Source organism: Hydra viridissima, unplaced genomic scaffold, assembly GCF_058129835.1.
Source record: "Hydra viridissima isolate aposymbiotic clone 2 unplaced genomic scaffold, HvirCarnegie_v1 scaffold_1, whole genome shotgun sequence".
In the NCBI taxonomy this organism is placed as follows: domain Eukaryota; kingdom Metazoa; phylum Cnidaria; class Hydrozoa; order Anthoathecata; family Hydridae; genus Hydra; species Hydra viridissima.
Window position 1 is genome coordinate 26,222,382 of NW_028324300.1, and position 27,285 is coordinate 26,249,666.

Consider the following 27,285-nt stretch of genomic DNA (forward strand, 5'->3'; position numbering starts at 1 on the left):
GACATCTGAGAGACTTAGTGCAGATAAAAAGCCAACTCTACACATCGTTGTTGGTGGTCTCCACAATTTACAGCACCACATCAACAGGGTTGAATTGATCAAGGATGATTTGTCAGACACAAGCAAACCTTTTTTAAGAACTTTTTCAGCCAAGCTTGATAAAAGGTTTCCCAATGCTGGCGCTCATACCATGTTTCTTGGTGTTGGTCATCTCCTTAATCCTAACTACAAGGGTGTAGCATCCAAAAAATTTGGAACCTATGATAAAACCTACAAGTACTTGGTTGAAAACCACACCAATCATCGTGAATGGCTCAACAAAATCATGGATCAACCAACGGCCACTGCAAACTTGGAGGAGGAAACAGATTCGTTGGCTCAAGACGTGATTGAATTTCATTCTCAACACACAGCAATTTTGGACAAGTCCGACATTGCCAAGGAATGGGATGTCTACAAGAATATGCATCCCTGGCCAATGAAAGAGGCCCAGGAAAATGTTCTTGGGTTTTGGAAAAAACATAAAATGACTTTACCTCTTTTGGCTGAAGCAGCACGGCGTTACCTGGCAATTTCAGCATCTTCGGCCACTTCCGAGAGGGCCTTCTCTGCAGGAGGAAACATAGTCACTCACAAAAGGACCAAGCTTCAGCCGGAAAATGTTGAAAAGTTGCTCTATATCCAACAGAACTATGACTTTGTTCAAATCAAGTCCTGGAAACTGACCTCAGAAGATGACAAAGATCCTGGTAGGGCATTCACAAAAATTCTAAAGAGAGATCTTAACTTTATTTTTGCCTTTAGTAAAATCTTAAATTTTGCCACATCCATTTATTGCTTCTATGTTTCTTATTTTAACTTTAAACTTTTAAATTCTTTTCAAACTGAAATTTTGCTCAGTTTAAAAAAATTTTGTAATTTTCCTTCCAGATTTGTTGCCTCAAGAGAGTGATCAAGCCAATGTTGTTGAATCAGATGATGTAGTTGAGATTCAGCCTAATCCAAGACTGCCAAGTCAGCCGATGTCACGAGCAAGTACGGCCTCCTCTAGAATCTCTACTGCTACAACATCTCATGTACCAGGTATTACGCCATGAATCACCAGTTCAAGGAGTTCTGCTCCAGCTCCTTTTGCTGGACCATCCAAAGCTCCAACTGATGCACCTTCAACTAGTGACACAAGTAAATGAATTGTTTGACAAAGTTTGTAATTAAAAACTTTTATTTATTGCCAATAAAATTTAGTTAATGTGCATTACAGTACAGCAATCACAAATAAAATAAATGAAACACATGCAAATTTTCATTTCAATTTTTATTTGTCTTGTTAAGCCTCGGTAAATAGTTTAATTACGATAAAGTAACCAAAACAGTTGTAATGGCCGAGCCCCCCAGCAGAATACTAAATTTCACATTAAGGATTAACTAGTATGTCTCGTTATGTCTCGTTATGTCTCGTTATGTCCCGTTAAAAAGATGTAAATTCCGGGAAATTGTGAAGCTTCTATTTTGTCCGGGACATCTCGTCTCGTCTCGGTATCGTCCCGGATTTCGAGTGAAAATTGAAAATTGTCTCGATATTAATCGCTAATCGGGACAAAGCTTTTAGGATCGTCTCGTCTCGTCTCGATTTAAAAAAATAACGAGACGCAGACCCTTACTGTCCTAGCCTTTCTAGTGCAGCAAGAATTTCTCCTTGGGTTGACTTAACTTCTACTATCTCCATAAAAAATGCATATTGCCAACCTAAATGTAACAATGAAAATTGTGATGCCAGTCTACTTTTTATTAGTTTACATCCCATATGGTAAATGGACGGTAGTGGCAATTGCAGTCCATTTAACATTACAACTCTTAACCCCATAACATAGATATAAACTTAGTAAGTGCAAAAAAAAAGATGCAGTTTTAATGGTGAAACTTTTGATTATAAGGTGAACACTCAACACTCATGGCAGGTCATGACTTTTGTTGAGAATTGTAAGACTATTATAACATATATAATATAATTATACTTAAAAGATAGTTAAACTTACGTCTTTCATCCATGTACTTAAATGAAGGAGGTGGTTCTCTGTAGTTCCCAAGTAGACCGTTTCTGTTTTTAGCCTATCTAGTTGACTCTTTGATAATAAAAAGCTAGAGGAGCACTGTGGTGAAACTGGACATATGTTTTCTTTTTTTTTCCTTTTTTCTGTTACAATGAATTATATTTCTGAGGATAAGTCATGCGACACTATTTGTCTTGGAGAGCATCTATCACAACTTGGCACTTTTAAATGAGGATTAGAGGAAAAAGTGTTTGAAGTACTTTGAGAAAAACTATTTTCAATTGATATACTTGGACTTTTTTCTTGATATGGACTGAGTGGCTGAACGTCACCTAAGAAAAAAAACATACATTATACTAAAGTTTGTTATATATTATAAGGACAAAACAGAATAATAAATACCTTGTTCTGCAAATTCACTACGAGAAAATTCGGAATCAAGTTGCATACAGTCATTACACATGTCTTTAGTGCCTTTCTCTAATGAGATTTTAATTAATCTAACTCTTGCCGTGACAACCACTTGCTTATGTAGTGGTGGATAGGTTTTTTTCCTCTCGGTGGCCAATAAACAATTTTCTTAACTTCATCTACCCAATGCAAGGCACTATACATTTCTTCTTTACTCCAATTTCATTTAGCGGAACTACAGAGTACAACCTTTTGATTGGGCTAAATACATAGTCTAGTCAATTAAAAAGTTAAAAGATATGCACATTTTTATAGGTCCTAATATACGCAAAAAACATTTTCTCAAAGTTTAGTCAACCTGGCTCACAAAAGATGAAAATGAAATCTTGATTTGAAAATAATATTTCATTGAGTAAATATTTTTTAATTTTGGTTACAAAAAAATAATTTAAAAATTTTCTTGCATTATTATATACAAATCATTATAAAAACGAATATTGTTTTCAAAATCAGGATAGTATTCCAATTTGCTTGAGACCCTGGTTGATATTCTTTCTTTCTCAACCTGAGAAAGAAAATAAACAGTTATATTAGGACCTGTCAAAAAAGTTGGGTACCAGAAAAACATTAAGAGCTAATCAAAATCTTAAAACATTTAAAAAAAAATTTTTTTTAACAAATAAAAAACTTTTCGTTCAATAAAATTTATTTTTAAATTTTTTTTTAATATGAAAATATTTTTCATAGTACTTTTTATTTGCCCTAATTAACCATTTTTTGCCCCATCATCCAACGAGGCAAAAATTGATATAAAAAAGGTTATAAGTAAAGTAAATAAAAGAAATAAATGGCATCAAATAATACCAACCATCTCTACTCTGCTTAACCAAATGCACTAAAGCAGAAACAACAAATCCATCTTTAACTGCCATAAAAATACATTTCCATAAAAAGCTGCTTCTTCTTTTAATGCATAGAATAGGATTTATGGTATTCCTGATAAAGTAGATTCCAATATCCTTTGAAGAAACAAAAACTGTTAAATAGCCATCTAAAAACTGTTTGCTATAACACAAACACTCATAATGATCTTCATCAACCAATTTTTGAAGAAACACAACACTATCCTCAGTTAAAAAATAAGAACCTTTTTTGGTGGTGGTCATTCTGCTTGTTAATTTTTTAGGTTGGTTGTATTCACTCAGTTCATCCAATCTTTTACATACTTGAGCCAATGAATTATGTTTGCTTCTTATCAATCTTTTCAACTTCTGATGATAGTTTTCAAACTTAAAGGCAGATAACCTATCAAGCAAGACACCATAAAACTCTACATCATCACAAATATGTAAAAGTCCATGTACATTGTATACACAACAGGGTTGGCATTAAAAAACCCACCATAAAAAACCCAGTTAAAAAAACCCAAAAAAACCCGGGTTTTTTTGGGTTTTTTTAAAATAATATTTCATTTAAAGGATTCTCTTTGCTTGGTTTTTTTCTGTGATTTATTTATTTCAGAAAACATTTAAACATAATTATGACTAATTAAAAGGTAATTATTATTGAAAAGAGGATATGGATATGATCAGAATATAGTATTTAATAAGAATCAAAATTTTTAAAAGACATGATTTTTTTGAAATATTTCTGAAAAAATAGTTTTAGTATTTTTTACAATATACTTTCAGTGATCTCAGTGGCTTTCATCAACCATATCAAAGTCAGGCCTGTGTTCTATCTTACAAATTACTCAAGAAACTTTTATTCAAACAGTATTATTATTTGTGTAGCATTAAGTATATTTAACTTGCATATTTTGATGCAATGTGTATTTTTCAGAAAAAAATCTTTATAAGAATGCCATTCGGAAGTGGAAGGAAGAAAGGATGGGAGTGGAAGGAGGTCAGTGAGATAGAAGGGGACAAAAATAGTGTTCAGTGTGACCATTGTTCAGAGAAGATTAGTGGAAAAATTGAAAGAGTTCGTATTCATTTGGAGAAGTGTAAAGAGAGAAAGAAGGACACTGATGAACAAGAACCAAGACCTGGAAGCTCAATGAGCAATATTAGCCTCTTGTCAAATGAGTCAGATACTTCAACTTCCGAAGGATCTATTATGTCCTGCTCCACACCAGCAAAAAGGTTTAAAAGTAGCAACTTAAATAACTTTGTAGTTAGAACATCAAATGATCAGAAAGATGCCATAGACAAGCAAGTTGCCCGGTTTTTTTTCAGCTCTAACATGTCTTTTAGTTCAGTGGAAAATTGTGAGTTTCAGAAACTTTGCTCTCTTCTTCGTCCTGGGTATGTCCCACCAAGCCGAAAGAAACTGGGTGGAGATCTAATATATGAAGTCTATGATGATCTGTCATCTGGGATAAAGAACGAACTGGAAACCAAAGACACGTTGGTAATTTGTCAAGATGGATGGTCTAGTATTCAGAATGACCCAATAATTGCTCACTCATTTTATGGTGGAAAAAAGAGCTATCTGTACAACATAGTTGACTCAGGATCAGAAAAGAAAACTGCAGAATACTGCTTCAAAATCATCAATGAAGCTATAGTTAGCATAAAAAATGATTATAATAAATTTGTATTTGGTGTCTGCACTGACAATGAAGCTAAGATGAAGAAAATGAAAGAGCTGATCAAACAAGAGTATCCTGATATGTTAACATATGGCTGTAATGCACACTATATGAATTTGCTACAGAAAGACATTTGCAATTCTTTTTCAACAATTCTAAAACAGGTTGTGAAAGTTCAGAAATATTTTAGAAATGTGCATATGGCCCATGGTTTGTTAAAGGAAAAAGGTGGATGTATGCCTCAGCTGCCAAATGAAACACGCTGGAACTCTCAAGTTGCCTGCATTAAGACATACCAGAAAAATTATAACTTCTACGTGGAGATCTATGGAGAGAAGATGGAAGATTTTCCAGCCAATATTGGAAGAATAATTGAGAATATAGCCATCAAACGTGAGGCAAGTCGTCTTCTTATTGAAATGAAAAAATTGGGGATTGCCTTAGACAAGATGCAGAGTGATTCTTGTCATCTCTCTGACGCAGTTCATATCTGGCATTCATTGATAAAGAATGAAGAGCTATCTATATACTATGATGCAATAAAGAAGAGATTTCAAGATGCTGTACAACCCTTTCATATTTTGGCCTATATAACTGACCATCGCTATGTAGATGATTACAAAAGCTTCATTGATAATGATAATGAAAACATTGCAGAACAATGGTTAGAGGACAGAAATCCTGATTTCTTGGGTTTACTATACAAGCTTAACTTGAAGGACAGGGAGGTGTTCCCCAAACAAATGTTCTCAGAATCACTGAAGGTTATCTCTCCATCAGAATGGTGAATCATCATGAAAGGAAAGGTTACTAGATCTCAAATCAGGGATAAAGAGGTTTCTGCCAATTTCTGCAGCTTTCTAGCTTCTCTACACTCTTGTCCTGCTAGCTCAGCCTCAATTGAGTGATGGTTTTCAACCTTTGGATTTGTCTGGTCGAAGATCAGGAATCGTCTTGGTGCAGATAAGGCAATGAAACTTGTGAAGATTTACAAATCATTTCACAATAGCTCAGCAGCTGACAGCAGTTCCTGTGACGATATCAAATCTGATAAATAAGTAGATAAGTAGTAGAAAAAATTGTTTTTAACTTCAGTATAACCATCTAAATTCTGAAAAAAATTCTATTTCTATTATTTAAGTGTAATTTAGATTTGTTTTAGTTTATTCTTGATGATCCCAGAGGAAGTGTTTAACTGGAAATCTGTCAAAAACATCTGAAAAGCTGACAAGAATTGAAAATTATTGTAATAATCAAACAAAGTAAAATTATGGAAGGAGAATTTTATTTACAGTTCTTCAATTTATTAAATTTTCCTTGTAAAAGCTCTTTTCAATAAATAAGTATAACTATTACCATGTGTTTTTAATTATTATTTTGAAAAAATTAAATGTTTAAAGATAGTTTGAATGCAAAATAGGGTTTATGTCTTTCATTTTCTAAGCAAAAAAAGCTATTTTTAAAAAAACCCAAAAAAACCCAATAAAACCCAAAAAAACCCAGTGGGCTGGGTTTTTTTAAAAAAAACCCGGGTTTTTTCCAACCCTGATACACAAAGTAAATCACCATAAACCTCACTAGAATTCACAAAAAAATACTGAATAAGTCGTCGAGCATTTTCCAGATTAGAATTTCTCATGGCATCATCACTTTCACATAATAACCTTATAGCAACAGACAGACTTAATAAATGCTTGTAAATAGAGCTATGTACAACATCCTTCAATGCAACCATACCAGTATAAAGCAAAAAAGATCTGAATTCGGTAGCTTTCCATCGATCAAGTTCAGTTAGTGCTCTTGGCTGTCTGACAAACTCACTTGGCAGTTTACCATTTAAAGCAACAAGCTTTTCAGAAATTTGATTTAACATATTAGCAAACAATTTCCCTTTAGTTGTTCCTTTGATAGTTCCTTCAAAGAAATACAGCACCCTATGCATACATCCAAGACACACTAGATGCATGTAGTCAAGTGGAAACATATTAATAAAATTTACAGATGTAACTTCTCTTAAAACTGTTTTGATGTGAAAAATATTTAACGATCGGACTGTTTTAATCCTCAAAATAAATCGGATTGACTTTTTGCGGATTTTATATAGTCTGGAAACAAACAAAATAAATCGGATTGACTTTTTTGCGGATAATATATAGTCTGGAAACAAACAAAAGCGCTTTGTTTATGCTATTGTTCAAGAAATTACTAGTTCTCATTCTTTCGAAGGTGCACAGTAACGCAAATAAACAAAAAAACCCAATAGCGCACGGTCGTTTGGTAGCGCTATGTTATTGTATGCATGCGCAAATTTTACGGAAAAAAATCAACGCTTTCAAAATGGTTACGGCCCTTAGCAACAAAAATAATTTTTCTCTGGAAACCAAGTAATTGCATATTCTTCAATATAAACAAGTTTTTTTGTTGCTGTTTTAATTTAAATTAGTTTAACGATAACCCGGTTGTGTACTAAAACACTTAAAACAAGAGAAGGAACATCTAAACGTTCGTTAACATTTGTTGTTGAGAAAGATGGCTGGTTAATTATACGTGATTTGTTTACATTTTTTGGAACCTACGTTCTAGGTTTTTAATCTTTGAAATCTAACCATATTTCTTGAAAAAGTTTGAGGAGACCTTCTTCTATTTATTTCTTATGCCTGTTCTTAGAATTCAATTTTTTTAATGGACAAAAAAGGCACTTTTCTGCATTACCTTATTGACCATTACAGCTACATTTTCTTTGCCTTTTACTAGAGACAAATAATAGAAAAAAGGAAATATATATTATTAAGAAATGTAAAATGCTGTTGCCAAAAGTGTTTTTAACAATAAAAATTTTCGTTTTTTCTTTCTTTTTCATGATTCTGGAATTAACACCCTACTTTTAGGATTAGTTTTCTGATGGTAAAATTTTTGGATGCTTTTTAACCACTTTGTTAGGCAAGGGATAGATTAATAAATACGCTTTAAATTTTTAAACTCAAGATAAATTGATTCTTCACCTTTTTCGCCATACAATCCAAAGCCAGCGCCCCATTTTTTCAAAAATGGAATAGCGTGATCTTCCAGTATGTGTAACTTTCGAGGTACTAAAGCCTTAGGCCGAGTTGTGCGATAAAAATGCATCAGTTCAACAATATTTTTTTCTAAAGAAAATGTGATAGCAACATCAATCATGTTGTACTTTTAATCCCAGCTTTACAAGTTAAATCATCATAAATCATCAAATATATCTTGCTAGGCATTAATGTAGTTTCAGTATACTTTTCAACCTCAATAACAATAAACACAATAAATTTCTAAAGCGCTTTGAGAAACTCATTATAAACAGAAAGAAAAAGAAAAAAATCAAATAAAGCTTGTTAAGTTCATTTAATATTTCTGTTGTCATCGTATTTTTTGAGTAGAATATAGTATAGCATGCAGAAAATTTATGAAAGTGTAGTTTATGTTTTGTAATGATTTCGGCTGCTATCTTGTACAGACTTTTCCCAGAGAATCCTTCATCATAAAGAAGCTTTGAAATAGAATTACATAACTTTAGCATAGAGTTTTTCTAAAAAAGAAAAATGTCTCTTTAAAAGATATATTGCATGATTTTATATTACTTGTTATTATTGTAATTAAAAATAATGTTTCAGATTTGGAATAAACTAATTTATAAAAGAAATGGAACCTGAAGCATTTTATGCACATGATTTCCAATAAAACTTTTTCCATGGTATGCTTGTCGCTCAACTTTCACTTTTTGCAATATAGCTTCAATCTGTTGTGTGCATGGTCCTTCACCTTTCTTCAGTGTAGATTCAAGCTCCAGAGTATTACATTGTTTTGTCTATAGAAGTGTTATAATTGCTTTTAAATTAAGATTAGTTAAACACGAGGAAACATTGGTCAGGAATAATCCAGATATAGCATGTAAAATGGTTAAGGTGGTACTAGCCTATAAAATATCAAAATTTTTATACGCTAGTACCACCTTAACCATTTTTTTACTTTATAAATTTAAACAATATAATTATTGTAGATTTCAAAAATGTATATTGTTTATATGTTTCTTAGTAAAAAAATGACCTAAATTGTCAGTCATAAGAAAATGTTTTGGTAATGATAACTCACATGTGTCTTAAATGTTTCAGAGAGATTTTATTTTGTTTTCTTGCTTTCAGAGTTTTTCAACTTTGAACAAGGATATCTTTTTAACTACTTGGAGATTATACCTAAAATATTTGCACACTGGTTATCAGGTCACTTTCTAGGGGTTTGACCAAAATAAGGATTTTACAGTTTGCTGTTCTTGAGATAATGATATTGACAGCACAGATTTTACAACAAAATTAAAAACCATTATTAAAAATGCCACCATTTTGCGTTTATAAATGCTATGATGATGATTCTGATCAAATTCCTTTATCAACATGTTAACCTTTTTGCCAAAGTTTAGACTCAAACTATGACCAGTTAAGAAGAAATTATTGTCTAAAAATGCAGTTAAAATTGCATATTAATTGCTGACTCTACATGTTTATGGGGACATTAACAGTTTTTTATTTATTTACACTGAAAGTATTTTCATTGTACATGTATTTATTCAAATAAAGTCATAGGATTAACAGTTTTAGTTTTTATAGGCCAGTACCACTTTAAAGCAGAACAATAATTCTATAAAAAACAGAACTTAACATTATCATGTTGTCAATGCCACATTTAAAAAAAATGCTTACCATTTCCTTTTTACATTTTTTTAAAAAATCAAGTTGAGAAAAGTAAGTTGACTTAATATTTTCCACATTATCAGGATTATTTAGTTAGCCATTTCCATTGCAACATTCCCCAGCTGTATTTGTTCATCAAGATTAAAAATAGAACTTTGAAGGTCTAACAGTCGTTTTTGCTTTAATATAAATTCATGATATTTTTCAGAACAGATGCTGCTATTATTTTTAATACTTCTTCTAATACCATTAAAATATCCAATTTCATGGGCTTCTTCTACAAACATGTTGAAATATTTAAGATAAATCCAAATAACTATGTGTAGAGTTGGTATAGTAACTTAGATACAAATTTACGTGTATGAGTTATGATTTTAAAAAATTAAATCAACTTTTAGTGACATTGTACAGCAAATCAATTATCACAAGTTAAAATTGAGGTAAATGAGAGAAATGATTTTAACTGATCTAGAGTTACCTTCAAAATTGGTTCTGTTATGACTTTATTGAAACTTTTTGCATCTTTCTTGAGATCCTCATTTTACATAAATCTTTGATAATTGGTTTGAAGACTTTCAAGAGTGCAACATTCTATTTTTATTCTTTCTTCTTTACTAAGTTTCATGTCAAAAAAATACTATAAGTTGTTCAAATTAAATTCACCTTTTAATGTCGAATTTCTTTTATAATAACTCATCTTAAGCTCCTGAAATACAATAAAGTGCACAAAGAAACTCAAATCAACTAATTATTGTAATGTTGATATCCCTAGATATATAAAAACTTCATATATGTATTTTTTGAAATCAGTAAGACCACTACAAATATAGATATTACTTGTTTCTCTTACTTATACTTCATTCTTTGCAGGTCTTCTATTTGTTCTTGATATCATGTCATGACTACTTTGATGTTGACTCTGTAGTCCTTTGCCTTAAAAAATATTGAATATGATAGTATTTTTTTTACTATTTAGATTTAAAGTATTTATAATTTGGTAGCTTAAAACTTCCTCCAACACAATCTCCTACAATTTTAACTTAACTATCTTTTCTCAGATATGAACTTATGATGTAAAAGACCATTACAGCTGCATAAAAACAAAAATATAAATAACGTGGCAACTTTCAAAGATGTACATATTACATAAATCTTATTTTAGTGCTGTAAGCTACAATAGCAGTGTTAAAACTTGCTTTAATGCAAGAGTATAGCATATGTCATTTGCAAATTGACATATGCTACATTTGCTAAACTAATTTTTTTTCTCAAGATTTTACTTTTTGCTTAGGTAACTTTAGACCTTTGTAGTGGATCAAGATGTGTGTTGATAGATCTTTTACATAACACTAAGGTGCTAGATTTATTTCAAACTTTCCATTCTCTTCTTTGTAAAAGGTGAAAGGAGTATTTTCAACCACATTTTCATCTTCAGACCAGGTCTCAGCAACTATTTAGAGAATACGAATTTATAAACAACGGTAGCTCCATGAGTTGTGGCACTTGTACATAGTTTAGAACCAGTCAAAACCAGTGCAATATTGTCATCACTTGTAAGCCATCAACATAAAGTAAAAAAATTGAATACTCAGTAAAACTTGCTTTGTAATGTTTTATATAAATTAAATTTCGGCATTTAAAAAAAAATCTGGAAATTCTACGAACAGATTTTATTTTATTTTGACTTTAAAATTCTCAGTTTTTACCTTTATTGACAGCTGCTTTTTCAGTTCTTAATATTCGCGCGCAATTAAATTTCAAAGTTTTTTTAAGACATGTGTATACTTTGCTTATTATAGGAACTATCCCAATTTACACTTTTTTAAGAAGATTTCTATTTGTAAAATTATTTGAGAAAACGTTAGGATTGCCACTATTGATAAATCATAAATTTTTTTCATGTTTACATCGCTTTCGATTTCTATTTCTAGAGCATGCGCATAAAAACAGCGCTGTTTCGCTTTACGTAAACGACCGTGAGCGAAAGTTCTTAAGGTGGTAGTCTACCTTAAAATATGAAAATTTTCAAAATTTCAAATTGTACTGTTTTACCCAATATCATATATGTAAAAAATGATGATGATATTTGTTTTTCAAAAAAATATTTACAACTTAAATGATTTTATCATTAGATATAGGTGGTATAATTTTTTTTTATAAAAATCGCATAAATTTTGCGATTTCAAAAAAAAAAAAAAATTAAAATCGGATCTTTAAAAAAATTTAAAAAACGAAGCCTACCTGAACTTGTTGTAATCATTGGTAAGCATCTAAAAGTAATCCAGGACATCCACATGTAGTTTTAAAGTTTAACCAAAAGTATAACTCGAAATATATTCGAAAAGATTTAATAGAAGCATGCTTTTGCTGCTGGCAGATATATTTTGTATTTATATATTATTATAGTTCTTAATTTACTATAGTTTATTTGATTCGTGCTAGAAGTCCTACTTGTGTATTCAGTTAGATGATTATGATTATTATTCAAATTTAGAAAAAAATAATAAGTATGGAAAATAAAAAACTTGATGCTGGAAAAAGACGAAAGGCAGGAGGATCAAGAATTTTCAAAAAACGACGTTTTCATGGCAAAAGTTTTTTTAAAGCTCCTGAACCCAACATTGACTCGGAAAATAGTCTTGTTAATAACATACCTTCAACAAGTAATTTAAATGCTTCAACTTCATCAAAGAAACTTACATTATTAAATTATAAAGCAACAACAGTATCAACAAAACGAACTTCATTACCTAATAACAAATTAAATTTTCCATACTGTTACATCATGTTGGATAGATTTGTTTTAAAAAGTATCATAGATGAAATTGCTATGTGCTCTGAATGTCAGTCGAGGAGTATTGAACTTTCAACAGATTTATCAAGAAAGAAAGGACTATCTGTTTTATTAGAGTTTACTTGTACAGCCTCAGTCTGCTCATGGAGTAAAAGGGTTTACACTAGCCAAGAAATTGATGATGAATTTCGTGGGCAATATCAATCGGATGTAAATATGAGATCCATTATTACTATGAGGGAAAGGGGTATGCTGCTTTAACAACCTTTTGTGGTTTTATGAATTTACCTCCACCAATGCATAAAAAACATTTCATGATATTCAAAGGAATATATTAGTGGCTTACAAGCAAGTTGCTCTAAACTTTATGAATAAAGCAGCTGTTGAGATTGAGCAAGGTCTTGGTGAGAACAAGACAAATATTACAGTTTCATATGATGGCACCTGGCAAAAGCGAGGGTTCTCTTCTTTAAATGGTGTTGTAACTATAATTTCAAGCGATACTGGAAAATGCATTGACTACCGCATTAAATCTAAAGTATGCCATCAATGTGATAAATGGGAAACAAAAAAAGGCACTGATGAATATGATGAGTTTCTTAGTACACATGAATGTAGCATTAACCATAAGGGCTCATCAGGCGCATTGGAGGCAGCTGGAATTGTTGAATGTTTTAAATCATCAGAGTCAGACAGAAATTTACGTTATGCTTATTATATTGGTGACGGTGAATCAAAATCTTATCTAGAAGTTGCTAAATGTAATCCATACAAAAATCTTACTGTCCAAAAGTTAGAATGTTTTGGACACATACAAAAAAGAGTTGGTAGTAGACTTCGTAAATTTAAAGCCACTTATAAACTAAAATTGTCTGATGGGAAACCACTTGGTGGAAAAAATCGTCTTACCGAAAAAGAAATTAATAAACTTCAAAATTATTTTGGAATTGCAGTACGTCACTACTATGAAATGCCGGTTCTGGTGCATTGATACCTTTCCTATACTTAAGGGGTGTGAAATTTGATGCGTTGACTTATCTTTTTTTTTTTCAAAAAATGTTCCGTTAAGTTTCAAAATTTTTTCTTGTTATAAAATATTTCTTGGCATGATTATGTTATCATAAAAGTTTCTTACCGCAATGATTTAAATTTATTTTCTTCTTTAAAAAATTGTTTTTAGCGAGAACAAAGCATGCAGGTGAAATGAAAGCGTTGTTTGATCTTTTGTTCAATAACATGAGGATGGTGTATTTGAAGATAAATAAAGAAGGAATTCCTACGAAAACAAAAACAACGATAAATTTAATGTTTGAAGTGGAACTTTTAGCAGATCAGTTTGATGAGTACGTGTTTGATTTTGATGAGTCGTTGCATGTAGGCATTGAGAGTTATATGAGCAAGGTGTTTAAAACGGTGAAAAGCGGTAGCGAGTTGACTTTGTCGATTTTGAATGCGGAAAGTTTGGAAATCGCCGTGAGATCTTTAGACCAGTTTTCGTATAATATTAAGGTGGCGACGGAAAGCGTTCAAAACGTAAATTTGAGTGAGCGCTATTCTTTTCAGTCAAAGAGAAGAATTTCAGCTTCGAGGTTTAGCGATATGTGTAAGATGATAAAGCCAACCTCGGAATTTAGAGTGGCTTTGGAGAAAGGGGTGTTGATATTTTCAATGGAGATGAGCGGTATTTTTTCTGAGAGCTTTAAGTTTGGAGAAGAAACTGAAGATGAAGTGAAGGTTCATTTGGTGCATCGGTCTGAGAAGCTGTATCGAGTTTCAAAAATAGTTTCTTTTTCAAGCGTGTTGGATGTATTTGTAGGAGAGACGTTGATGATTTCGTCCAAAGGGGAAATAGGGACGGTAAAAGTGTATTTTCTCTGAACTTTTTATTCTTGTGTCGAATAAAAATTTTTTTAGAGAATGGCACCTAAGAAGGGAATGCTTGAAAAGGGTGAATTGGGTCCGAGCAATAAACCGGATCCAACAGATTTGTAGCCTTTTCCAGTTTTTAGGAAGAGCCCGTCTCCGTTGACGCTTTTAGACCAAGGTCTTAAGTATAAGCCAGAGCCAGCTGCGGTTTATTTTATTCCTTTTCCGTTTTTGTTCAAGTAAACTATGCCACGTCCAGCAATTTTGTCGACCATGGCAGAACCGGCAGAAGAGCCAACACCGGCGAGAAGTCCAGTGGCAAGCCAGATGCAAGATCAAACAAACCGAGAGCTGCAGAGGTTGAAAAATACAATCAATTCATCATCCCAATTGAAAAAGAGCTTAAATCTCGTAAGAATACTAGTGAAGAAGATCCTATTTCAGCTCCATCACAATATGATATTGAAATGCTCAATAAACGACTAGAGAAGCATGTGTATAAAAAGAAGCGAAAAGAGGATTATGATAAAATCATGTCAGAGCTTGAAAATCTGAGAAATGAGTTGGGAGAAGAGAGTTATCAGCACTACAAGTCTCGTGTTGAAAAATCTTATAAAAAAGGTTCAGGAGTGATCATTCTTCCGAGCGATCCGAATGCGTTGGTGGAAAAGCTTGAATTGAGCGTGGCTGCTTGTCGTGCTGGGAATACGGGATCGAGAAATGAAGCTGTGAGCATTTGCGATGAGCTGTTGAGACAAAAAGTGATTGGTAAAAACCAGTACAAATTGATGATGAAGGTCATCATCGATGGATAAAAAAAAATTTTTGCATATTAAAAAATGATCATTTACAGAAACAGATATGTTACGAAACACGTTGTTGGAGGAGGTGGAATCATTGACACGTTGCGGAATTTTTAAAAAAGAGCAGCTGCGTCAAGCGCATCGAGAGCAGCGTCTGCTTTGGCTGACAAAATTGCAAAAAGCGAGCTGGGAAGAGAAGCGATTACAGCTGCAAAATCTGCTGGAAAAGAGCTGGCTTCTTCGACGATTGTGACTGCTAAAGACGTGGCTATTGACAAGGGAAAGAAAGCTCTTGAAAAGGTGTATGCCAAGACTGGAACTCCAAATCCGAAAGTTTTTACTCAAAAGAGCAAAGACATTATTTCGGGAATGGTTGCGTCAGCAGCTCCAGTGATCAGCAGCTACTATTCCTCGCTCGGAGGCTCTTTGCGCTCGAAAAAAAAGTTGTCCAGGAAAAACGCCATCCAAATCCAAGACCTGGTAAAAATGGGAAGCAGAATAAAAGTGGCCTGAGCCGAAAATTTTTTTTCTTTTGTATAGAAAAATGGCAAATTCCGAAGTTTTAAACATTACAGAAGAAATCATTGTTAATGAAGATATTGAGAGATTTGAATTTCACGAATACGAACCGGTCAGCACCAATTTAAACACGGCCGGGGAAATAAGAATCAGCATTGAGCAGCAAGACTTGTTCACGCTTCCCTCTGAGGCGTACCTTTTGGTCGAAGGAAGGCTGACAAAAGCAGACGGGACTTCCTATGCGGATGCAGATTTAGTTTCTCTTGCAAACAACGGCATCATGCACCAGTTCAGTCAGATTTCTTATCAGTTATCGAATCAAGAGGTGGAAACCATATACAGTCCAGGTCAAGCCACCACCATGCTGGGTTTTCTTAAATATCCGGTGGAGTACCAAGTGTCGGAAGGAATGATTCAGCTGTGGCAAAGATCACCACTGCCGTTGCCGAACTTGCAAACAGCGGGTTTAGTCAAAGGCAAGATTTTATCATTAAGCAGCCCGCTGATAAAGGAACATTTTCATTTTGCATTCCGTTGAAACACATTTTTGGTTTTTGCGAAGATTACGAAAAAGTTCTTTACGGATTCAAGCACACAATTACTCTTGTGAGAAAGAGCGACGTTGATGCGATTTTTAAGAGCGCTGAAACAGCCGCAGGAAAAGTGACCTTGAGCAAACTGTCTTTGTTCATGCCTCATGTCACTCCCTCTTTTATGGCAAACAGCAATCTTTACAAACTCATCGAGTCCAAAGTGGACGTGCCGTTGTCGTTTAAATCCCGACAGTGCGACACCATTGCCGTGCCAGTGTCCAATACATTCAGTTGGAGATTGAGCGCCAGATCTGCCAGTGAACGTCCGAGGTACATCATAGTCGGATTTCAGACCAATAAAGACGGCAGTCAAGATTTGAACCCTTCCGTATTCAACCACTGCAATTTGAAAATTATGTACGTCACATTAAACAGCGAAAGGTACCCTGCTGTCGATTACGACTTGTCCTTTACAAACAACAAATTTTCAAGGATTTACAGGGACGCGTGCAAGTTTGACAACAAGATTTTTGGAATCAGCGAAATTATCGCTCAGCCGAATTTGACGGCGCTGAATTACAGACACATTTGCCCTCTTTTCGTTTTTGACGTGAGCAAGCAGGCTGAAAGGTTAAAATCAACCGTGTTGGACGTGGAAATTAAGGCCACCTTTAACGCAAACGTTCCTGCAGACACTCAAGCTTATGCTGTCGTCATTTCTGACAAACTGCTCAGAATCAAATCCGACAGAAACCGAATGAACGTTGTGTATTAAGATAAAAAATAAACTGGTTCTTAATAAAAGGATGAATTATACGAAAAAGGATTTGAAAAATTTGCTTATCGAAAATGGCGTTTTAAAAACGTCGAAAAGCAAAATGGGGTTGGCGATGATTACGATGGAGAACCATCTGATCGATAAAAATGCGATGATGGAGGACGTCAAGCCGATAGATTCAAAATATGAAAGGCTCCGTTTGATAAGAAACAATCCCGTGACTGTGAAAATGACTCACGCTGAAACGGGAAAAGTGATCGAATACGGGTCTCTTTACAAAGCGATGAAAGAAACGGGATACGGCAACAATTATTTGGAGAAACGAAACGGCAAAGTCGATGAAAACGGATTTAAAATAGAAATTCTGAAATAAAAAAAATGTCGTTTCACCCTTTTTTACTGGAGTGCAGCAAAAGAGAGTCTGATGCAATTAAAAAAAGACAGCTCGAGGCTCTTGCGTTTAAGGCTGAAAACGGCTCGTTCAAAATTCCTGAAATGTACAGCGACGAAAAAAGAGACGAGCTTTACGCGCTTTTGTGGGAGGACAAAAAGGACAACTTTTCGCAAATGGAAAAAGAAATCAAAGAGCACAACAGAGAGTGGGACAATTTGAAAAAGCGAGAAAAGCTGAGAGCGATCGACAGACACGTGTTCGGTTTAGACTGAGATTTAGAAGAAAAGAAAAAAATGTCTGGAAAAATGAAAATGGATGCGCTTCTCCAAAAATTTGAAGATGTTGAAAAATTTGCTGAAAATAAAAAAATTGAATTCGAGTTAAATAAATTCCAACGAAAATAAAAAGATGGGTGATAACAATGAGATTGAAGAAAATGAAAGATTGCTGGAAGAAAGAGAAGAATTGATGAGATTGAGTGATGAAAGAAAAAGACTGTTGAAAGAGGAAAGTTCGAGAGAGAGAGAAGTGAATGGCTGAGATTGAGTGATGAAAGAGAAAAAGAGTTGGATAAAGAAAAAATAAGTCAGTTGGAAGAATTGATGAGATTGCATGATAAAAGAGAAGAAGAGTTGGAAGAAAAAATTATTATAGAGATACATGAATGGTTGAGAATGCGTGGCATTTGAAGGTGATTCGTTAGATGATTCGTTAGATGATACGTCCGATGATTCGTCCGATGAAAAAATAAAAGCTGAAATAGAAAGGTTTAAAGAAAGAATAAGCGAGTTGCAAGAAAAAATAAAGACTATTAGGGAGGCAATAGAAGCGTTGGAAAAGGAGAAAAAAAATCTAGTTCAAAAAAGAAAAGAGGTGACGGAGGAAAGAAAAATAAAATTCCCGTTCATTTTCAAAACGTGGGATGAAGAAAAAAAAGAGCTTTTGGAAGATCTTGAGTTGTCTGAGTTGAAGAAAAAAGCAAATTCAAAAGAGGAAAGAAAAAAGGTGGCTCAAAAAAGAAAAGAAAAATTCCGATGAGTGAGGAAATGAAAGCCGAGAAAAAACTGATTTTAGAAAGAGGAAGAGAGCTGTTAAGGGAAATAAAAAAGGTGGATGAAAGAAAAAAAGAGCTGCTTGATGAAATAAAAAAGTTTGATCAGAAGATAAATAAATTGGATGCGGAATTAATGTACATTTGGAAGGGATATTTCAGAAAAGGAACCTTTTTAATTCTTTTTAAAGAATTGAAAAAATTGAATTCAGGTTAAATAAATTTCAGCTCAAATAAAAAAAGATGATTTACACAAGAAAGGATTTGAAAAAGTTGTTAAAAGAAAATGGTGTTACAAAAGCAGCATGTACTTTGGTGGCTTTGACACTGATAGCGATTGAAAACAATTTGATCGATAAAAGCGATTTAATTGAAAATGTGAAAGAAAAGAAACCTGTAGGGAGACCAAGAGTGCCTGAAAAAAAACCGCCAAAAGAAAAAAAACCCATCGATCCTAAATGGAAAAGACTTGAAAACATTAGAACTCGTCCTTTCACTTATAAAATAACCCATGTTGAAACTGGAAAAGTGACTGAATATGGTTCTCATTACAAATTAAGAAAAGAAACGGGGCACTATTGGAAATACTTTGACGATAAACACGGGTATAAAATATAAACGCTGAAAACTTAAATTTGCTAAAAATTTAAATTTTTTTTGCTGAAATTTTAAAAAATTGAAAATGGGTTAAAGAAATTTTTTTTCCTATATAAAATGGATAGAATGAATGTGAAAGAGTTAAAAATAATGGCTAAAGACCGTGCCATCAAAGGTATCTCAAAAATGAGAAAAGCCAAGCTTATTGAAGCTATAAAAAATACAAAACCCATCATTGGGTATGGACCTGCTCCTCGTAGACGCACGACTGATGCAAGGCCGTTGCCTTCTGAAAAGCCAACCGTAGTTAGGTTTGTTCGACCTCCTGTTAAAATTTCTGTGAAACCTGCAAAAGTGCGGTTTGTTGTTGGACCTGATCCTGTTGTTGCGAAACCGGTACCCGCTCCTCGCCCCGCTGTTGTGAGGCCTGGTTTGTTTTCAAGAATTGCAACGACCGTCTACAACGGTTTTAACCAAGTAAATGCTCTCATTGATTTATACGTTCCAGAAACGGTGAAGAATGCAGTGAGCAGCGTGAAAAATGTAGTGGAAAAAACGATAAAGTCTCTCAAAAACTTTGCATTCAGTAGACCGGTTCCCAACCCAAGACCGGTTCCAGCTCCAAGGCCTGCTAAGCCAGTTCCAGCACCTAGACCTTTTACAATAAAGTTTAAAATGACTGAACATTCAGCGGAGCGAGCTGTTAGGCAATTTTCTTACGAACCTTCACTCGATTTCAAGACCTTGCAGTCTTTTTTAACTTGGTGAGAGAAGCAGCGATTCATGTCATGGAAGGGGAAAGAAACACAAAAGTAAGAATTGCTTTAGCGTGTGAAATGAAATCTGTAAGCATCTTGACTGGTGAAGAAACTACTCGAACGGCTAGTTTTTCATCCAACTCTGAAATTATACTAGGAGCTACGGATTTAAGAAAGTTAATGGGTGAAATGGAAGAAAAAGTCTTGGAACGTAGTGTCAAATACAACAAGATGGGATCCAATTGTGTAATGTCTAAGATTTTAAAAATGGATATTAACTTTATTGATTATACACCTCTCAGCGCTTCTTCCTACATCGATCTCCCTCCTGCCTTGAAAAACAAAAAGGCAATTATCAACATGGAAAACGATGACGATCAATGCCTAAAATGGTCAGTCACCAGAGCGTTGAATCTAAAAAATAGAGACAACGAAAGAATTGATGAAGACTTGGTCCTAAAATCAGAAGAGCTCAATTGGGAAGGAATTGAATTTCCTGTCGATTATCATAAAATCGAAAAGTTTGAAAATAACAATCCAGACATTAGCATCAACGTCTTTTGTTATATTGAGAAAAAACCCCAACCTTTGCAAAGATCTGAATTTTTAGATCAAAAACATTGTATTGATTTGTTGTTCATTTCAAACGATGACACTAACTATTACTGTCTCATTAAAAGTTTCAGCCGGTTTGTCGGTTCCTCAGCATCGAAACATCAACACAAAAAATTTTTTTCCAGAAATTGCCTTCAAGGTTATGACCAAGAAGAAAAGCTTCAAATTCATCAACCTTATTGTTACGATAACGCTCCAGTAAGACTCGAACTTCCTAAAGAGGGGACAACCGTTCAGTTTAAAAACTATAATAGGTCAATGAAAGTTCCGTTTGTGGTGTATGCCGACTTTGAAAGTTTCATCAAACCCATCGACGACAAGACTAAATATCCTGAAAATGAGTCGTACACCAAAAAATATCAAAAGCATGTTCCAAGCTCGTTCTGCTATTACATCAAATGCTTTGACAAAAACCTTTATAAAGAAAAACCTGTCACGTACACAGCAGAAAGCGATGATGACGACGTGGCGCAAAAGTTTGTAAACAGCCTTGAAACAGACCTTAAAAATATTTTCAACAAGATTTATTTTATAAAAAAGAAAGTGATGACTGATGAGGACGAAAAAAATTTTAAAGATGCAACCCAATGCCACATTTGCAAAAAAAATCTTGACGGTGATAAAGTCTTAGACCACTGTCATTTGACTGGAAAGTATCGAGGAGCTGCGCATGACGCTTGTAATAAAAAATATCAAATTCCAAAATTCATACCCGTCATTTTCCATAAACTTAAAGAAGTGTGGAAAGAGCTAAGGTTTATTGACAGCATCAGATTCTTACCCTTCAGTTTAGACAAGCTGTCTAAAAATCTAACGGAAAATCAGTGCAAAAACGTGGCTGAATATTACAAAGAAAAAAAACGGTTTGAATTGTTAAGGAAAAAAAATGTTTACCCTTACGAATAGGTAGACTCGATTGAAAAGCTTTCCGAAACAGCATTGCCGCCTAAAAAAGCATTCTTCTCCAAACTGGACGACACTTAAATAGAAGATAAAGACTATGCGCATGCTCAAAACGTTCGGAACGAATTTGGATGTGTTACCTTCAGAGATTAACACGACCTTTACAACGTTTCCGATGTCTTGATTCTTGCAGACGCCTTTGAAAATTTCAGAGAGGTGTGTCATACTTATTACGATCTTGATCGCGCCTAGTACTACACCTGCCCTGGGCTTGGTATGGACGCTTGTTATAAAATGACTGAAGCTGAAATAGAACTTTTGAGCGATCCTGATATGCTTCTCATGGTTCGAAAAGGAATACGCGGTGGAATCAGCATGATCTCGAACCGACTTGGAACTGCCAATAACAAATACATAGACAAATATGATCCTTCACAACCATCGAAATTCATCCAGTATTTAGACGCTAACAATTTATACGGATGGGCTATGAGCAAACCTCCCCCCGTTGGAGGATTCAAATGGATGGACGAAGACGAACTCAAAAATTGGAAATCCATGTCATGCATTCTTGAAGCCGATTTGGATTATCCTGACCATCTTCACGACGATCACAACGATTACCCTTTGGCTCCTGAAAGATTAAAAATAGGCAAAGTGGACAAGCTGGTTCCAATTTTAAACAACAAAGAAAAATACGTCGTCTATCATGAAAACCTAAAACTGTATGAACGAATTGGTTTAGTCATCACCAAAATTCATCGAGGGATTGCCTTTAGAGAAAAACCTTGGATGAAAAAATTCATCGACTTCAATACCAATAAAAGGGCAGAAGCTACCTGCGAATCTGATAAGGAACTTTTCAAACTCATGAACAACTCCGTCTTTGGGAAAACCATGGAGAATATTCAAAACCGTGTTGACGTGAGGTTGGTTACAACAAGAAAAGAAGCTTTAAAATTGTCTAAAAGCTCTAAATATGAGCGAAACACCATTTTTGATGAAAACCTCATTGCGGCTCACATGAAAAAAACAATTCTCTTTTACGACAAGCCTGTTTTCTTGGGAATGTGCATCCTCGACATCAGCAAAACTCTCATGTTTGAACACCACTACGACTACATGAAGCCTAAATACGGTGATAGAGCAAAATTCTTAATGACAGACACAGACTCGCTCTTTTACGAAATTGAAACGGAAGATTTTTATGAAGACAATGCTGATGATGTAGAAAGCAAGTTTGATACGAGCGACTTTAAAAAAGATCATCCTGCTGTTGAAAACGTTGGGTTCAAAGTGGGTTTGAATAAAAAGGTTATTGGTATGTTCAAGGATGAGACTGCTGGTAAGCAAATTGAAGAGTTTGTTGGACTTCGACCTAAGCTCTACTCTTACAAGATCCTTGAAAAAGTAGAGAAAAGATGCAAAGGGGTCAATAAAAGTGTGGTTAAAAATAAAATAGAATATCAAGATTACTACGACTGCTTGATGGATAAGAAAGAACAGCACAGAACCATGAACGTCATCCGATCTCATCTTCACGATATGTACACCGAAGAAATTAACAAGGTCGCAACCAGCGCTAACGATGACAAAAGGATCATTTTGGAAGATAAAATCAGCACCTTGGCTATTGGACATTACAAAACCAGACCTTGCCCTGAAGATCCAAAATAAATTTAAATCATTGCGGTAAGAAATTTTTATGACAACATAATTATGCCAAGAAATATTTTATAACAAGAAAAAATTTTATAACTTAACGGAACATTTTTTGAAAAAAAAAAAAGTAAATCAACGCATCAAATTTCACACCCCTTAAGTATAGGAAAGGTATCAATGCGCCAGAACCGGCATTTCATAGTAGTGACGTCAATGTAATGGTGGAACAGTTTACCAGTTAAAAAAAGCAACGGGTGCAGTACTTCACCATTGCTCAGATGCACTTATATTAGATAGCCGCCACCAAATGTGTCCAAGAACCCCTGAAAGTTGGTGTAAATACCAGTCTGATAAAATAAATGGTACAGCCCTGTACAAAGAAAAACCAGGACTACCCATTGTTGAGAAAGACATAATAAAACCAATTTTTCTTACTACTTACCCGCACAAATTTTTTTTTTGTATGCTGTATTGTTTATTTATAATTTGCTATTTCTTATTTCAGGATGCCCTTATTGAATAGAAATGTCAAAAAGAAAGTCAACAAAATCTTGGACACGGAGTTACTTCAGGCACCACAGTTTGGACTTTCCACTGACCTATGGCAATCCAGGAATTGTGACAACTACATGGCCCTCACTTGTCATTACATCAACAAAGATTTCTTGCTGAAAATGTTTGTCATTGGAGTCTTTCCATTCTCTGAGCGCCACACGGGAGAAGCCCATGCTGCTAAACTGGATCAGTAAGTAAATCATTAAAGTAAAATTCTTAAGCAGATTAATATTAACATTAAGTTAATGTCATTAAGATTTTTACAAACTACGTTTTTTGTTTTAAAATAGCACTTTTTGTAATTATCAGTTTTAAATTTCCTACAAATTGTAGAAATTTGTACTTATTTACGAGAAATAACATGACATTACGAGAAATATAAATTGTTAAGAGTCAATTTTGAAACAGTTGTACATAACGTCTCATTGTTATTTCTTTTTAATTTAAGCTATGCCAGTACTTTGCCTAGCAATTCTGGAGTTGGCAATGTGACGTGCACCCATGATTCGGCATCAAATATGGTAGCAGCAATTCCCAATTGCAAGCATGTTGATTTTTCACTTAAATGTGCTGATCATCAAGTGAACGTGGCCATTCAAGACACCGTAGCACAGTGCAAAAACGCTGTATGTTTGAATTTTGGATCAGCACTAGAAAGAGCAACAGATCTTTCTTCAAGATGTCACAAGTCTCCTCTTGCTGAAGCAAAAATTCAGAAGGAAGTGAAGGCATTGCTCGAAGACGAAGAAACAGAAAATAAAGAGGACATCAAATTTCTCAAGCTTATTACTCCTTGCAAAACCAGGTGGAACTCATACTTCCTCATGCTTGAAAGCTTGGTAAGAATCCGTAGAGTGTTGCTGTTCATCAAAGAGAATCCTGGCCAAGATCCAGCAAAGCTTGCTCCTCTTATTCCAGATGAAGAGGAGTTTGACCTTTTTGATGAAATCCATTTTAGGGAGGATCGCTGAAGTGTCAGAGTCTCTGTCTGCTGAGAAGGTTGTCACAATTTACAAAGTGATTTCTCACATGTACGCCTTGAAATACAAGTCACAACTGGCATTGAGAGCCGGACCTTCACCTTCAGCTGAGTTTTTCTTCAAGAAATTTCTAAAAAACTTGGAACAACGTTTTCCTGAGTCAGGAATAAAGAACATCTTTTATGCTGTGGCTTGTATGCTTAACCCGTTGTATCAGGGAAATCCACTCAAGAAACTAGGTGGTTATGATGAAGCATATGAGGCTCTTGTTGCAAAGCATTTTAACCATCAAAATTGGCTGGCATCACTGGAGTTGTTACGCAACCGTGCTGAAGCTGCTGGTCCAAACCCTGCCGTTCCAAAAGATGATCCACTATTTGACATGATGGACAAACCAGTTTGTGATGTGCCAGTCGTTGTCCCAACAAAGTCAAAGATCCAAACAGAGTGGGAGATGTATGTTGCTATGCCTGCCTCTAATGAACATATCCTTAATTTTTGGAGAGACAAAAGATTTCTTATCTTGTCTAAAGCTGCCCGGAAGTGGTTTTGTGTGCCAGCCTCATCTGCTCCTTGTGAGCGTGTTTTCAGAGCTAGTGGTGCCATTGTGTTTTACAAACGCACTAAATTGCAGCCTGAAAATGTTGAAAAACTTGTTTATATTCAGCAGAACTATGACAAAGTGAAATTTTCCACGTACATGCTCTGCACTAAAGAAGAAGTTGAGGACATGGTACCTGCACCCAATATTCCACCACACTTGGTTGTGGATCTTGAAAGTGCCACCCAAACCTCTCAAGCATCAAGCCAAGTCTCACAAGGATCAAGCCAAGCCTCAGTTGACATTGACATTGACATGGCAAGCACTCCTCCACCTTCTACTTCGGCTTCTGGACATTAAATCAAAATTTTTACCTGCGGCCTCTTGCCATTTATTGCCATTTCTAAGCTTTAACTTTACTTAAAAGTAAAAAATTTCTATGAACTTAGATTTACATTGATAAATAAATTTACTTTTTTGTTTAACAAAACTTGGCATTTGTTTTATTTATTTAAGAAGGTATTAGACAGATTCTCGAAATTACTCGTTATTTCTCGCAAAACATCGAAATCTCTTGAAACTTAAACTTAACCAATAGATGGAGTTACAATCTCGAGAATAAATATTCAATGGCTTTTTTTAATACTTTTAATTAGGTGTCTCACAAATTGTATCTAGTTTATTCTTGGAGTTTTCTTTCCGATTCTTTCTCAACAATTTTTGGAAGGGCTTGTTTTGCGACTCGCCCATTTAACTTAACACTAACTTACTATGTTACAAATTTGAAACATGAACTTTTAAATTTATGTAGCTGTGAGTTTTTAACTTTCAACAGTACTTTTGCCAACAGATGGGGTTACAATCTCAAGAAAAAAATGGAATACTCAATAGCTTTTGTTGCATTTTTCTTTAAATATTTAACAAACTTTGAAAAAAGTATTCCTTTTCAATTTCATTGACACAGTTCAATAAAATTTTTGGGAGAGGTTGTCTTTGGACTCGCCCATTTAACTTAAAATTAAACTTTATGTTGCAAGTTTGAAATATAACTTTTTGTACAGGCTTGTCAATGGACTCGCCCTATGACATGCTATGTTACAAATTTATAACATAAGCTGTTCAATTTCACTACAAAGTATAACAAAATTTATGTTACAAATTTACTTAGTAATTGAGACTTTTAACTTTTAACAATAATTTTCCAACAGATAGAGTTACAATCTGACAAAAAAATATTTAATTACATTTTGTAATCATTTTCATTAGGAGTCTAACAAAAGTTAGAAAAATAACTATGAAGTTCATGCTAGTTGGATTTGTAGGTTAACTAATACCTTTTTTCCTTTTTTAGGATTTTTAGGTTGGTGTTCCTGAAGATCTTCAGCTCGGTAGCAGTCGTGTAAACCACTTTCTGTGTTTTTGAATGGGCTTGTCCTGGGACTCGCCCAGTAACAAATTCTAACTTAAAAGCTTAAAATTTTTTAAGAATATGGTTTTATTCTCGAAATGTCTCGCTGTATCTCGAAACATATCGAAATGTCTCAAAACATGTCGAGAGTCTCGATTCAAACGATATTGTTATCGTTTCAGTTTCGATAACTTTTATTTTAGTCATTCTCGTACCGAAATTCCTCGAAACAAAAAAGTTTCGAGAATGCATATGCTTTGCTTTGTCTCGTGACTTGTTTCGAGAATTTTATTTTTTCCAATAAGTTATCAAAACATTTTTTCGATATTAATATTATTATCGAAACGATTTCTCGATTAGTTTCGAGAATGAGTTTCGAGAATGCATATGCTTAACATGCACATTTAACATGAATCTACAAAATAACTTAAACAATATGTTCTTCTGCATTTTTTAAGGTTTTCAGCCAAAAACTGTATGCAGATATAAAAAGTGAACATAACATGTTTTATGAGTACCAGATGACGTAGCTGATAACGAAACTTTTGTTTTACTTTCATCATTTTTTCTTTAGTTTCCACAAAATAGCATTTATTACAGTATCGGACAAAACATGGTGGACAAACTCAAATTTAGAACAAAAGTTAATCAAAAACTAAAAAGAACTAGTAAAACAATTGTACATATTAATTTTTAAATAGTTTATTATGTTCTTAACAAAATTTAAAACGTTTGAATCATACTAAGAATCACAAAAA

The 27,285-nt window shown here is 34.1% G+C and overlaps 1 pseudogene; it reads left to right on the plus strand.

Annotated features, from left to right (window-relative positions):
- The first annotated feature begins 5,145 nt into the window (after window positions 1–5,145).
- LOC145182088 (uncharacterized) lies at window positions 5,146–6,113 on the plus strand (annotated as a pseudogene).
- Window positions 6,114–27,285: the final 21,172 nt, after the last annotated feature.